This window comes from Saccopteryx bilineata, chromosome 3, assembly GCF_036850765.1.
Source record: "Saccopteryx bilineata isolate mSacBil1 chromosome 3, mSacBil1_pri_phased_curated, whole genome shotgun sequence".
Taxonomy (NCBI): domain Eukaryota; kingdom Metazoa; phylum Chordata; class Mammalia; order Chiroptera; family Emballonuridae; genus Saccopteryx; species Saccopteryx bilineata.
The window spans coordinates 205,928,396-205,945,173 of record NC_089492.1 but is presented as its reverse complement, the minus strand read 5'-3'; positions in this window follow the sequence as shown (position 1 = coordinate 205,945,173).

Below are 16,778 nucleotides of genomic sequence, written 5' to 3'. Positions count from 1 at the left end.
AGTCTCATGAACATAATATTGAGCAAAAGAAGTTAGTCTCATAAGAGTACATATTATTATATGGCTTAATTTATATGCAGCTTAGGTATAGGCAATACTACTCTATGGAAGTCACATTTTCAGGAAGATAATTATTTTTTCTTTGGGGACTGGTAATAACAGGGTACTCATTTTGTAAAATAAACATGACATTGTGTACTTAGGACCTTTATACTTTTTCGTATGTGTGTGTGTGTATGTATGTATTAGTTCAAGTAAAGCATTTATTTTAAAAAAGAATTAAAACTGAGCTAATATTTTTCTCTTCTTAGTGAGAAAGTATCAGTAATTACAATCTGAATAGCAACCTATTAAGACAACTTAGTAGTAGAAATTATTAGTTAAAAGTCTTATTAACCTGACCTGTGGTGGCACAGTGGATAAAGCGTCGACCTGGAAATGCTGAGGTCGCCAGTTTGAAACCCTGGGCTTGCCTGGTCAAGGCACATATGGGAGTTGATGCTTCCAGCTCCTCCCCACCTTCTCTCTCTGTCTCTCTCTCTCCTCTCTAAAATGAATAAAAAAAATTTTTAAAAAATTAAAAAGTCTTATTAAAAGTGTTTAAATTTATCTTTTGTGTGATTTTGTTATTTTTGCATAATTATTTTAATTTAAAAATCTCAATCAAAGTATATCCAGGAATAACTGAGGAAAAATTACTTGGAGTGTTAGGGTAGACTAAGCTATAATGTATTGTAGTAACAGAGTTCTGCTCCCTTTCCCCACTCCCAAATCTCAGTGGCTTAAAATATCATATAGTTATTTCTTGTTTTCATCAGTCTAATTAGATGTTTGGCAGGTGGCCTTCCACAGGATGTTTCAGGGCCTCACTTTGCTATGGACCTTGAGTTCTTCCTGGACCTTCTCCATCTGTCCTACCAAGGATAAAACAATGTGAAGAAGGCACAGTCTTTTAGCTGCTTTGGTCCTAGGATGATAGATCTATTCTAATTGTATAATAGGACTTAGTTATTTGATCTTATAAAATACAATCGGCCTGGGAAATGTAGTTGGCTCTAAGCTGGGGAAATGCAAACAAATTTGCTAAGCTTGCAGTTGTATTACTTGGAGGCCAAGACAGACCATAGGTCACAAAGTGCTCAGAAAGTTGTCCACAAAGTTGTGAGGGAATGGTAATTCTAACAGGAAGGGTTACAAAATAGCATTCTCTTGCATTGAAATGACATAAAATGAATTCTATTGCATTTAAAGATATAAAATAAAATTGGAAAAAAACCCTCTTTTTCCCTTTATGATTTGGGTTATTGTGAGGGTGGTGATAATTAGAAGAAAAACTGAAGTAGAGACAAGACTGCATTGGAAGAAAGGATATATCAAGGTTTAGTATTAGAAACAGACTATGGGAAGTCAGTCAATTCATGAAATACTGTACAGGTCAGTGAGACATTAAGACAGACAAAACAGGGAGACAAAGCAGGCAACACTATAGAGTATTTTGCCTTCTTTTACTCTCAAGAGTCAGGTAAGCCGTCTGACCAGGTGGTGGCACAGTGGATAGAGCGTTGGACTGGGTTGTGGAAGGACCCAGGTTCGAGACCCCGAGGTCGCCAGCTTGAGTGCGGGTTCATCTGGCTTGAGCAAAAGCTCACCAGCTTGAACCCAGGGTCGCTGGCTCCAGCAAGGGGTTACTCAGTCTGCTGAAGGCCCGCGGTCAAGGCACATATGAGAAAGCAATCAATGAACAACTAAGAAGTCACAACACGCAACAAAAAATTAATGATTGATGCTTCTCATCTGTCTCCATTCCTGTCTGTCTGTCCCTGTCTATCCCTCTGACTCTCTCTGTCTCTGTAAAAAAAAAAAAAAAAAAAAAAAAAAATTCAGGTAAGCCAAGAACATGGTACAAAATTAATCAAGAAGAGTTCAGTTATTATAGGAAAAGCTGAAATTTACAGCTACCTCCCAATGTCCGGAATTGGGACCGTACCTAACAGTAATAACATTATACAGTGATAGGGGGAAAAAAGCCTGGAAAACAATAATTAGATTCATGTGTATGGCAACTTCTGGAGTTGTTCAAAAATGATTCTCTTGAGCCTCTTGTCTTCACTTTGAGAAAAGTCTGGGGAGAAGTTGGATGTGTTTGTGCCAGAGACAAAGAATGAGGTCAGGAGGGAAAGAATGTGTGTAATTTTAAGATGGTTGATTTTAGTCCTCTCATCTAAGAGAAGTTTTGGGAATGAACTTCCCTTATCTTGGCCTTGGTCAAAGTTACTATAGACAATAACTTCTATCTACAGAGTTCCAGTGTTCAATCAATTGACATAGCTGCCTGGAAGGACACTTAGAGTTGGAATGACAAGTGCTCTTTTTTTCTGATGCCCTGTGTAGTTATAAAATCTGCTGTTAGACTATTCTCCCTGCCTGTACTATCACTTATAAAGTTGAGACAAAACCCAGGGCGTGCTAGTTAGGGTAAGACTAACCTGCTGAAACAGACACCTAACATTATTTCGGTTCCTTAAAGATGGTAAAATTTTTTCCTTTCTCCTGCTGTGAGTGTTCTAGGTTGGTAGACAGCTCAACTGATTTGACTATTTAGGGACCCATGTTCTATTATGTTGTGCTTTCATCCTGGGCATTATTGCCACCTACATGGTCAAACCTGGGTCACTATGGGCTCTAGCTGGTGGGAAGAAGAGTGCATGTTAAGGTCTGAGTCAGATGTGACACACTTTATCACATTTTTTACTGCAGGTGGGTGTCACATCTGTTGTCCCTAGCTAGTCGCCCCAGTTATAACTTTGTTTTTGTGGAAGATAGGAAAACTGAATTTTGTTAAGCATCTAGAGTAGCCATTCAGGGCAAATGGAGTAAAACAGAACCATTTAAATTATTTTACACATATTATTAAAACAATATAATGGTGAACTTCATATCAGAATTGTGTACACTTTTTGTTGTAAATATTCTCAAATTCTGACAATTACTATTTTTAAAAAAATACCAATGTGCACTACAATTTAGGGAAGTTTCATTCCCAATTCTGACTTATCTTTAAATAGCCAAGATTTTGGAATCTATATCTTTAAGAATTTCTGTCCCTCTTTTCCAAAGTCAGATTGTTAATGATAAATAAGCAGACATACTGGCTGGTAGGAGAGGTATAGTTACTATTTACTTTTAAGGGTTTTTTTAATGTTTATTTTATTGATTTTTTTAGAGGGAGGAAGAGAGAGAAACAGGAACATCAATTTGTGTCTGTATGTGCCCTGTCCGAAGATCAAAACAGCAACCTCTGTACTTTGGGAAAATGCTCTAACCAACCAAGCTATCTGGCTAGGGCTATATACGGTAGTTACTATTTTAAAAAATGAAAGTAGAAGTTCCTTTTTAGAGTAACTACACAGTGCAATCATCCTGCAAATTTTGTTTTGAAAGTTCATACTAATGAATTTAAAGTGTAGAAGTGTTAGTACAGAAAATGAGATTTTGTGATTTAGAGTGCGTAACGGCTGAAAAATAATCTTACTTTCTGGTTTTGGTTTTTCAGTAACTATATCTTAAGAAAATTTTACACAAATCTTGGTTTATGCAAGGAAATCACACATTTGGGCCTAACATTTTAGTAATATACAAGATTTAAGTAAGTCCTTGTTTGCTTCTGGTATGGAGAATTGCATATCTTACAAACCAATCCTCTGATGGATAACTGTGGTAATACTCTGCACAAAATACAGAAAAACATGGCTACCTAAGGATTTTGGAAACCAAACGGCAGATAAATTTTTGAAAGCAGAACTTGGATCACGTGACTAGAACAAACTTATCTATTTATTTATTCCCAGCTTTATTGAGATATAATTGGCAGTAACTTTGCATAAGTTCAAGGTGAATAATGTGCTTTGATACATTTATATATTGCAAAATGGTTACCACCATAGCATTAGCTAACACCTCCATGCTGTCACATAGTTATCATTTCCTTTTGGTGGTAAAAACATTTAAGATCGCCTGACCAGGTGGGGTTGCAGTGGATAGAGCATCAAACTAGGACGCAGAGGACCCAGGTTTGAAACCTTGAGGTTGCTGGCTTGAGTGCAGGCTCATCTGGCTTGAGTAGGGGCTCACTAGCTTGAGCTCAGGGTCACTGGCTTGAGCAAGGGGTCACTCGCTCTGCTGTAGCCCCCCCCCCCCAAGGCACATATAAAAGAGCAATCAATGAACAACTAAGGAGACTAAGGAGCCGCAACAAAGAATTAATGCTTCTCATCTCTCTCCCTTCCTGCCTTTCTGTTCCTATCTGTCCCTTTCTGTCTCTCTGTCACTGACATACACACACACACACACACACACACACACACACAAACATTTAAGATCTACTCTCTTAGAAACATTTAACTATATAATACAGTTATTATTAGCTATAATTACCATGTTACACATTAGATCCTCTGGCCTTGTTAATTTTATAACTGGAATAAATTTCCCCCTTTTTTGGATATTTTGTTCCAAGGTCCATGCAGTCACAGTGGAAGGAGGTGACACAGATAATGTATATTGCTTTTTTGTTTGTTTGTTTTGTATTTTTAGGTGAAAGGAAAGGAGATAGTAAGGCAGACTCCCACATGTACCCTCCCAGGATCCAACCTACAACCTTGTCTGAAGCTGATGCTGGAATCAACCGAGCTATCCTCAGTGCCTGAAGCTGATGCTCAGACCAAACAAGCTATCCTCAGCACCAGAGGCCACACTCAAACCAATTGAGCCACTAACTGTGGGAGACAAAAAAGGGAGAGAAGGGGAGAGGAAAGGGGAAGAAACAGATGGTCGCTTTTCCTGTATACCCTGACCAGGAATTGAACCAGGACATTCATACGCTGGGCTGGCATTCTATCCACTGAGCCACCAGACCAGGGCCAAAAATGTATATTGTATCAATAATACCTAAAGCTACCACTTTAAAAAAGTAATAAGTGGTATAATTCAAAGGGAAAGAGACAATATAAATATCTAAAAAATATTGAAATTATCTGAAAGAAGGAAGGAAAAGGAGCTGAGAGAAACAAAATAAATTGAGATGACAAACAAAATATTAGTAAAATAGTAGACCTAAATACAACCATATCAATAATTACATTAAGGCTCAGCCTTAGAGCATCGGCCGGGTGTTTAGAAGTCCCAGGTTGGATTCCAGGTCAGAGGATAAAGGAAAAGCGACCATCTGCTTCTCCACCTCTCCCCCTTGCCACCCTTCCTACTCTCTTCTCCTCCTGTAGCCATGGCTCAAATGAGCAAATTGGCCCTTGGTGCTGAGGATGGATCCATGGCCTCACCTCAGGCACTAAAATAGTTCAGTTGCTGAGGAACAGAGCAATGGCCCCAGATGGGCAGAACATTGGCCCCAGATAGGACAGAGGTTGCTGGGTGGATCCAGTCAGGGTGCTTACAGGAATCTGTCTCTCTGCCTTTCTGCCTCTCACTTGATTAAAAAAAATTACATTAAATGTAAATAGACTAAATAATACAATGAAGAAACAGTTCATTAGAATCTGTTCAAAAGCAGACCTAACCATCTTTTGGCTACCAGAGATGTACTTTAAATATAAAGATACACTGTGTATGTCTGTGTATGTATATAAGATAAAAATATAAATATATAGGCCCTGGCTGGGTTGCTCAGTGGATAAAGCATCCACAGGATACACTAAAGGTCATGGATTAGATCACCAGTCAGGGCATATATGAGAAACAATCAATAAGTGCACAACTAAATTAAACAACTAAGTAAAAAAAAAAAAATGAGTTAATGCTTCTCTCTCTCTCTCCCCTCTTAAAAAAAGAAAACAGACCAAAAAAAGTACATGAGGTATGATTTCACCTACATGAAATGCAAACTACAGTGACCAAAAGCAGATCAGTGGTTGCCTGTGACCAAGGCTGGGGGTGGGATTGACTGTAAAGGAAATGAGAAACTTTCAGGATGCCAGAAATATTCTGCATTTTTTTTAAGATGCTGACATTGAATTGTATATGTTAAATGGATGTGGTTTATTGTACATAAATTATTTAACAATACATTTGCTAAGATAAATTATGAAGACCTTTTTCATATTGTTCTTCATAGCTGAAACCTATCTCTTAGTCAATAACAACCCTAATATTGTGGTCCTGGTTCTACCCTCTGAAACCATGCCAATAAATGCATGAACAAATTATTTGTTCCCCCACAAGAGTCCCTCAAATATTTTAAAACAGACAGCATATTCCTTTTAGTCTTTTCTTCTCCATACTGTGTGTTACCTCTCCTGAATTCCCCACCCTTTTCAAGATATTCCTTAGGTCTTAGGCTCTTAATCTTCCTGTTTTGCCACCTTTGAACATATTTAGTTTGTCTACATAGCTTATAAAATGAATCACCCAAACCTGAATGCACTGTGCTGTATATTACCTACTAAGTATTGTTAAAGAGAGATAGTATGGTTTAGGAAGAACAAGGAACCACGTATAGGGAACTTTGAGTCCTCTGGCTCTGCCAGTGAGTAACTAGCTTTTTGATCTTAAGCAAATCAGTTACTGTAGCTTTCTCAGTATAATGGAGGAACTGGAATTTTTTATTTGGCCTAAGAATTTATTCCTTTTTAGCATCCAGAAATGAAAGCACAGGTAAGAATCCTCTGAAAAACTTTACTGGTTAGGAAATATAAAGCAACTGAGACATTATGCTTACGAATGACCAAGGCAAAAAAGCCAACATTTTGTGACTTGAAAAAATATATAGTTTTTTAAAAACCAGATATTTGTTTGGAGGGACTGTACATTTTTTCATTTGCGTGTGGATCAATGACCCTTAACTTTTGACATTAGAGATTTTTCAGTCATGTGCTTTAGATCATGCAGGTTTGTGATTTACTATGCAATCTTTGTGAGTTTAAATTTCAAAATATATGGCAGCTCAGATGTTAGGTTGGAAGAAATAAAAATTTTTAAAAATTCAGAGCTGTTTAGAAGGTGCTTTGCCATATATATATATGATTTGTGTATATGAATCTGTTGGGAAAGATGCCACTTGGGAGTGAAGTCTAAGGAAAGATATATCTTCTTTATACTTTAAGTCTGCCCTAGGTAATAAAAGATGTGCAAATAAAATGGGAATTTGTCCAAAGCCAGAGAGTTTAAAGAAATAATTTTTCTAATTGCAATATTTAAACAGTAACAACAAAAAAATCAGTGATGACTGCTGTTCAGGGTAAATAGTATGGTCTTTAGAAAGAACCAAAGACCAGGTATAGGAAAATTCTAGCAAAATTACTATATTAGAAATCAAATACTAATTGTAGGATATTTTCTGACTTGGGGAAAATTTCAGCTAAATTATGTGAGTGGTACTTTTATACAGAAAAAGGAATTCTAATCCTCCACATAGTAGATCATAGCTTACAAAACTATTTAATCAAAAGTTCCCAAATGACTCGTTACATAAAACTTCCTGCTGGAAAAAGAGGTTTGCTTCTGGTCATTCGCCCATTCCTGCACATGTGAATGGAAGGGAAAGTGTGAACATAGGCTGTGGAGTTTGGCAGGACTGCTTTTTAGAGTTAATTCTGTAATTTCTGTTTCTTTTTTTTTTTTTTCCCGAAGCTGGAAACGGGGAGGTAGTCAGACAGAGTCCCGCATACGCCCGACCGGGATCCACCCAGCATGCCCACCAGGGGGCGATGCTCTGCCCCTCTGCGGCATCGCTCTGTTGCATCCAGAGCCATTCTAACGCCTGAGTCAGAGGCCACAGAGCCATCCCCAGCTCCCGGGCCATCTTTGCTCCAATGGAGCCTCAGCTGCGGGAGGGGAAGAGAGAGAGACAGAGAGGAAGGAGAGGGGGAGGGGTGGAGAAGCAGATGGGCGCTTCTTCTGTGTGCCCTGGCGGGGAATCGAACCCGGGACTCCTGCACGCCAGGCCGACGCTCTACCGCTGAGCCAACCGGCCAGGGATTTTTTTTTTTTTTTTTTTTTTTTTTTAGGATAGCTTGTTTTAACTGTTCTGACAATTAAGGAACACATGTAATAGTGAAAAAGTTCCTAACGTTCAATGACAACTTAAAATTTGACAGCTCTTTTATTCCACAGTTATCTAAAAGAATTCTAACAGTTCACATTAAATTGTTTCCTTTTATATTAATCACTCTCTTACCTTACTTGACATTTCCTAGGCTTATATGATTTTTATTTCCTTCCCAATCTTCATATATTTTCTTAAGTCCATGGTCTTTACCTTTTGGAATGTGTTCCTGGCCAGAAAGCTTTCACCTGGACTTGCTTTAACCCACACTGCTCTATTTGCAAGTGGAAGGACAGCATTGCTTCTGCTTAAATATATCATTTATTCTCCACCCATTCGGTCCCATTCTACCCTCCCCATACTGCACATACAAGATGCATCTATTCTCTCACCCCTCACTCAGACACACATCATTGGTATGAATTCTCAGACATTTTCCCCACCCATGAAATGAACAAATATTTGTAAACTATAGAGTGCTATATACATTTTGTTGTGACACTAATGATTCATAAAACCACTGATCTGAGTTAGACAATGCAGGTAATTCTTTCCCCACTTAATACAACAAAACTAATTATTACTCTGAAACCATGCCCCCTAATTGTGGGAATCCCAGCTTTTCTGACACCCGCCACGTGTCAGCTCCTATTTCCCAGCTGACAACTAGAGGAAGAGCCTTTATCAATTCTCTTGCCTTTAGTAATTGACCCCATTAACTATCAGAATGAGAATGTACTTTTCATAAGCCAGGCTCACTTTCCTGGCTGATTTCCCACTCTTACTTTAGGGCTGACACTGCAAGCCACGGTGGCAGTTCTACAGCCCAGCCCATATCATCACCTCTGCCTGGGCAATGTGCTGTTCTGAGTCCAGCAAATCTCTCTTCACTCTGGAAGGCTTAGCGGAACCAAGGCCCTGGGAGTAGTCTGTGAGCATTGTTTACCTGCCTTTCCACCACAGCCTGGTACATATAATTTCTCTTGCTGCTTTTTGCTGAGTCTGCTGATTACTGGATGTGAATGAGTTTTTCTTAGGATGACCACGACTGGGGTGAGGGGAGCCTTAACTTTGGCACTGAGCTAATTTTATTCCTTATGCATGCCCACTCTGCCTCCAGAAAGTTATCATGTGTTTACAGGCCTAGAGGGCGCCACAGAAAGCCAAAATTTCTAGAGAATATCTTCAGATGTAGCCACTTTCCTTCTCTGGTGATTATAAATGGTGGCAACTGCTGTGAGAAAACTAACATGTCTGTTTCTCTTTGTGGTGGCTTAAGACTCTGGGCAGACATGGATGTGGCATTCCCAATTATGTTTCAGAGATCATCAAAATTAAAATATATATTGTATGTACTATCATTTATTTTCTTTCTTTCTTTCTTTTTTCCCTTAGGTGAGAGGAGGGGAGATAGTGAGGCAGACTCCACATGTGCCCCGATCAAGATCTACCTGGCAACCCTATTGCCGATGCTTTGTAAGGAGCTAATTTTAGTGCCTGAGGCTGATGCACTCTAATGGAGCTATCCTCAATGCCCAGGACCATGCTCAAACCAATCAAGCCACTGGCTGTGTGAGGGGAAGAGGGAAAGAAGGGGGGGAGGGAGGTGGGGAGAAGTAGTTGGTTGCTTGTCCTGTGTGCCCTGATGGGGAGTGGAAGTCCATACACTGGGCTGATGCTCTATCCACTAAGCCATCAGCCAGGGCTTACACTATCCTTTCTTAATGATTTTACCTATTTAAACATGAGATAATTCAAGCTTAAATACATCCTAACTCAATATATATCACAAATGAATAATCAATCATCTGCCAGTTGCAATAGCATCTCTCACCATTCCTTTCCCTCTTCTGGAAAGAATTCTAGGCAGATGCATTATACCTGTTTCTTCATGGTATTTCTTATCTCTATTATTCTGTCCATACCTGAATCTGTCCAGTATCTTAACTGGTTACTCGTAACATTGAAAATCTTTTTATTAACTACAAAATTATATCACCACTTATTTCTAAACAATATGTAAACAGCATTAATTAATCTTTGATCATATTAATGTAAGATTTTGCCAATTTTTTTAGATTAAAAAACAAAACTAAGAATTCTTGTTCTTAAAATCAATTTTATACTCTGATTCCTGATATTAAATATCTTTTAAAATGTTTGTCAGTAGCTTTTTAAATTTCTTTAAATAATTTTTGCTAATATAATGTATCCCATGTTTCATTAAGATAGTCTTATATAAGATTATGTAAGAATCTGTATGGGAGAATCTTGATTATAATAGTTAAAAAATACACTACATTTAGATACTAACTACCCCAAGGAATATGTTAATTCCTATTTACACAGGGATTTTGTAGTAATGGCAGAAGAATTTGGTAAGAATGTCTAAACCGAAAAAATGGCGAGAGTAATGGCGGAGTAGGAAGCGATACCGATAAATCTCCCCCAAAACTCAACAAGATCTTCAACCAGAAACAGAAAAACCTATACTTGGAGCTTCCAGATTCTTCGCAATACACCCAAAGGTATGATTGAGTGAAAAATTGGCTAAATATATAACCAAACCCCGAAGGAAATAGGGAGCAAGAAATGCTCCGCCTTCCTCACTAACCTAAACAGGGCGGCTTTTTCTGGTAACTGTGAATATAGAAACTGAGGCGGGCAAAGGGGGTGAATAGATCCAGGCCGCCGCAGCAAAAACGGCCGAACCAGGCTGTGGCTCAGAGATCCAAGCAGAGGAAAATCTGATCCTGTGGCAACCCGGGCAATACAAGCTAACACTCGCGCCAAACCCAAACAAAGAAAGACAAGCGGAGCGGCCATTTTACCCGGTCTCCTGGTCGGTGCGCAGTTAGTGGAAGAGAGATTTCTTCCTAAGCCGCGGAAGTGGGTGCCCGTGTTGCCCCACGGAGAGGCAGGGTCAGAGGCCTTTCTGTGGGCTGAGGGCAGAGTCTCTGGGCAGCCCCAGCGCCCTGGGAAAGCCACGCACGGGAGGGAGTGAGAACTAATCCCAACGGTGGAGATTTTCCGTGCTGGAGGCTGTTTCACTCAGAGGGAACCGCGGCCGGCCTCATATCCTGGTTTGCGCGCGCAGATAAGGAGTGAGCGATTCCTCCGAGTGCCTCGGCAGTGCGCGCCCGTGTTATCGCACAGAGGGGCAGAGTCAGGGGCCTTTGTGTGGGCCAAAGCGGAATCTCGGGCTGCCCCAGCGCCTTGCAAAAGCCGCACACGGGGACGGAGCGAGACTCAATTCCAACGCTGCAACTTTTCCCTGCGGTTGGGGGTTTCACTCAGAGCGTGAGACTGCTGGCTGGATATCCTGGTTGCAGACAGTGAGTGAGAGTTTCCTCCAAGCGCCCCGGAAGTGGGCGCCCGCTTGTGTTACCGGATAGAGTGGCAGAGCCAGAGGTCTTTGAGTGGGCGGAAAGCCCGCCTGATTATGCTAGCAGCTCTGACTGACTGAGCCTTACCCAGAGCCCTGTGCTGAGTGGAAATAGAGTGGGGAGTTGCCAGCAATTTGAGCCTCTTACTATCCAGGCAGAGGCAGCAGCAACCCCATACCTGGACTATCAGGCTACTAATTGAGGAAGGAAAGACTAGGAGAAAGGCTCCAGGAACACGGACTCTCTCACTGTCGGAGCCTATAAATGCTAATGAGCCTCGACTCCCAACGAGAATAAAGCACAATACATGACATTGCCATAGAGACTTATCAACTGCAAACCTCTACCTGAGCGTGCCAAAGGGGCAGAACCCGGGGTACAGAGTCACCGACCAGGAAGAGGGAGAGAAAAGAAAAAGCAAGAAGATAACCTCTCAAAATCAAGAATAATCTGCAGACTTTATAACCTATCCCATTTTATTATATTTGTTCATTTGTTTCTCTTATCTTCATTCTTGAGATTTTTTTTTCCTCCTCCAATTTGACCGATTAACTCTCTACCGGTCTTACTCTCTCCTCTCCCTGAACTACACTACCCATAAGTGTTACATCTCCCATTATCATTTCTCTTCTCTTCCTTTCTCTCTATGAGGGTTGCACTCCAAAACCCTTAACTCTCTCTCTCTCTCTCCTTTCTTTTTTCTTCTTTTAGTGGTTCCCTCTTTTTTTCTCTCTCTCTCTTTCTTTTCTCCCTCTATATTAGTTTCTTCCTTTCTCCTTTACATCTCCTCTCATTCAAACCTCAATAACAAACAAATTATCTTATCTGGGACTCAAACCTATGTTTGTGGCATTTTGGGGGTTTTTTACTTCACCTTTTTAACTCACTAGCAGTGCTCCCATCCCTAGCTCTCCATATTATCTAGTTCTTGTTCCACTAAATACAATAGTAAGTTTTTAATTTGTCCCCCCATTTTTCCATTTTCCTCTTATTCCTCTCATCATAACTCTTAGAAAACCAACACCTAAAAGCAAATCATTTTATTCTTGACCCAAATTTTTTCCTTATTTGCTTTTTGTGGGTCCATACGCTCTTTTTTTTTCTTTTTTCTTTTTTTTTTTTTTCCTTTTTTTTTTTTTTTTTTTTTTCTTTCTCTCTTTTTTGCCCCTTTATTACTTTTCCCCAATTCAGGCCCTCCATCACAGGCATTGTTTGTTATAACTCACAGTCCACCACAAGATTTTCTCAAGAAAGAGGGGAGAGGAGAGGAGAGGAAAAAAAGAGGGGGGGAATAATTTCCTTTTTTAAAAAATTTTTATTTTATTTTATTTTTCTTTATTTCATTATTAATTTTTTTAAAAAAAAAACAACTCTTTTCGATTTGTTATTTTTTTATTTTTTTTAACTTTTTATTCTTCATTAAATCTCATTAATACTATCAACAAAACCACCCTCAGATGCCATTAAGGAAGAGAAAATCGAATATCATGGATACAAAAGAAAGAGAGGTAACACAGCTAGATGAGGAAAAATCTATGGAGAAAAAATTTAATATATTGGAAACCTTGGAGCTAAATGACAGAGAATTCAAGATAGAAATCCTAAAAATCCTCCGAGATATACAAGAAAACACAGAAAGGCAATATAGGGAGCTCAGAAAACAACTCCATGAACACAAAGAATATATGTCCAAGGAAATTGAAACTATAAAAACAAATCAAACAGAGATGAAAAACTCAATTCACGAGCTGAAAAACGAAGTAACAAGCTTAGCTAATAGAACAGGTCAGATAGAAGAGAGGATTAGTGAAATAGAAGACAAGGAACTTGAGGCACAACAGAGAGAAGAAGAAAGAGACTCAAAAATTAAAAAAAATGAGATAGCCCTACAAGAATTATCTGACTCCATCAAAAAGAATAACATAAGAATAATAGGTATATCAGAGGGAGAAGAGAGAGAAAATGGAATGGAGAACATACTTAAACAAATAATTGATGAGAACTTCCCAAGCCTGTGGAAAGAACTAAAGCCTCAAGTTCAAGAAGCAAACAGAACTCCAAGTTTTCTTAACCCCAACAAACCTACTCCAAGGCATATCATAATGAAATTGACACAAACCAACAGCAAAGAAAAAATTCTCAAGGCAGCCAGGGAAAAGAAGAATACAACATATAAAGGAAGGCCCATTAGATTATCATCAGATTTCTCAGCAGAAACTCTACAAGCTAGAAGAGAGTGGACCCCAATATTTAAAGTCCTGAAAGAGAGGAACTTTCAGCCACGAATACTATACCCATCAAAGCTATCCTTCAAATACGAAGGAGAAATAAAAACATTCACAGATACAGAAAAGATGAGGGAATTTATCATCAGAAAACCCCCACTCCAGGAATTACTAAAGGGGGTTCTCCAATCAGATACAAAGAACAAAAAAAAACAGAGCCACAAGTAAAAGCTCCAAGAAGAACACAATAAAACCAAATTTAAACTGTGACAACAACAAAAAGAAAGAGGGGGAGAAGACGGAGATTAACAGTAGCAAAGGACGATGGAATGCAAAAGTACTCACAAAATAGTTCGCTACAATGAACAGGGTAGGAACCCTTTTCATTACTCAAAGGTAACCACCATTGAAAAAACCACCACAGAAGCACATGAGATAAAAAAGATAGCAACAGAGGAAAGATGTATGGAATACAACCAAATAAAAAGAAAAGATAGAAAAACGAAAGAGAAGGATCAAACAAGACACAAAACTAACAGAAAGCAAGATATAAAATGGCAATAGGGAACTCACAAGTATCAATAATTACACTAAATGTAAATGGATTAAACTCACCAATAAAAAGGCACAGAGTAGCAGAATGGATTAAAAAAGAAAATCCAACTGTATGCTGCCTACAGGAAACTCATCTAAGTAACAAGGATAAAAACAAATTCAAAGTGAAAGGCTGGAAAACAATACTCCAAGCAAATAACATCCAAAAAAAAGCAGGTGTAGCACTACTCATATCGGATAATGCTGACTACAAGACAGGAAAAGTACTCAGAGACAAAAATGGCCATTTCATAATGGCTAAGGGGACACTGAATCAAGAAGACATAATAATTCTTAATATATATGCACCAAACCAAGGAGCACCAAAATATATAAGACAGCTACTTATTGACCTTAAAACAAAAACTGACAAAAATACAATCATACTTGGAAACCTCAATACACCGCTGACGGCTCTAGATCGGTCATCCAAACAGAGAATCAACAAAGACATAGTGGCCTTAAACAAAACACTAGAGCACCTGGATATGATAGACATCTACAGGACATTTCATCCCAAAGTGACTGAGTATACATTCTTCTCCAGTGTACATGGATCATTCTCAAGAATTGACCATATGTTGGGCCACAAAAACAACATCAGCAAATTCAGAAAAATGGAAGTTGTACCAAGCATATTTTCTGATCATAAAGCCTTGAAACTAGAATTCAACTGCAAAAAAGAGGAAAAAAATCCCACAAAAATGTGGAAACTAAACAACATACTTTTAAAAAGTGAATGGGTCAAAGAAGAAATAAGTGCAGAGATCAAAAGATATATACAGACTAATGAAAATGACAATACGACATATCAGAATCTATGGGATGCAGCAAAAGCAGTGATAAGAGGGAAGTTCATATCGCTTCAGGCATATATGAACAAACAAGAGAGAGCCCAAGTGAACCACTTAACTTCCCACCTTAAGGAACTAGAAAAAGAAGAACAAAGACAACCCAAAAGCAGCCGAAGAAAGGAGATAATAAAAATCAGAGCAGAAATAAATGAATTAGAGAACAGAAAAACTATAGAAAAAATTAATAGAACAAGGAGCTGGTTCTTTGAAAAGATCAACAAAATTGACAAACCCTTGGCAAGACTTACCAAGGAAAAAAGAGAAAGAACTCATATAAACAAAATCCAAAATGAAAGAGGAGAAATCACCACGGACACCGTAGATATACAAAGAATTATTGTAGAATACTATGAAAAACTTTATGCCACTAAATTCAACAACCTAGAAGAAATGGATAAATTCCTAGAAAAATACAACCTTCCTAGACTGAGTCAAGAAGAAGCAGAAAGCCTAAACAGACCTATCAGTAGAGAAGAAATAGAAAAAACCATTAAAAACCTCCCCAAAAATAAAAGTCCAGGCCCTGACGGCTATACCAGCGAATTTTATCAAACATTCAAAGAAGACTTGGTTCCTATTCTACTCAAAGTCTTCCAAAAAATTGAAGAAGAAGCAATACTTCCAAACACATTTTATGAGGCCAACATAACCCTCACACCAAAACCAGGGAAGGATGGCACAAAAAAAGAAAACTACAGACCAATATCTCTAATGAATACAGATGCTAAAATACTAAACAAAATACTAGCAAATCGAATACAACAACATATTAAAAAAATAATACATCATGATCAAGTAGGATTCATCCCAGAATCTCAAGGATGGTTCAACATACGTAAAACGGTTAATGTAATACACCATATCAACAAAACAAAGAACAAAAACCACATGATCTTATCAATAGACGCAGAAAAGGCTTTCGATAAAATACAACACAATTTTATGTTTAAGACTCTCAACAAAATGGGTATAGAAGGAAAATATCTCAACATGATAAAGGCCATATATGATAAACCATCAGCTAACATCATATTAAATGGCACTAAACTGAAGGCTTTCCCCCTTAAATCAGGAACAAGACAGGGTTGTCCACTCTCTCCACTCTTATTTAATGTGGTACTAGAGGTTCTAGCCAGAGCAATCAGACAAGACAAAGAAATAAAAGGCATCCATATCGGAAAAGAAGAAGTAAAGGTATCACTTTTTGCAGATGATATGATCCTATACATCGAAAACCCCAAAGAATCCACAAAAAGACTACTAGAAACAATAAGCCAATACAGTAAGGTCGCAGGATACAAAATTAACATACAGAAGTCAATAGCCTTTCTATATGCCAACAATGAAACAACTGAGAAGGAACTCAAAAGAATAATCCCCTTCACGATTGCAACAAAAAAAGTAAAATACTTAGGAATAAACATAACAAAGAATGTAAAGGACTTATATAATGAAAACTATAAACCATTGTTAAGGGAAATCGAAAAAGATATAATGAGATAGAAGAATATACCTTGTTCTTGGCTAGGAAGAATAAATATAATCAAGATGGCTATATTACCCAAAGCAATATACAAATTTAATGCAATTCCCATCAAAATTCCAATGACATTTTTTAAAGAAATAGAGCAAAAAATCATCAGATTTATATGGAACTATAAAA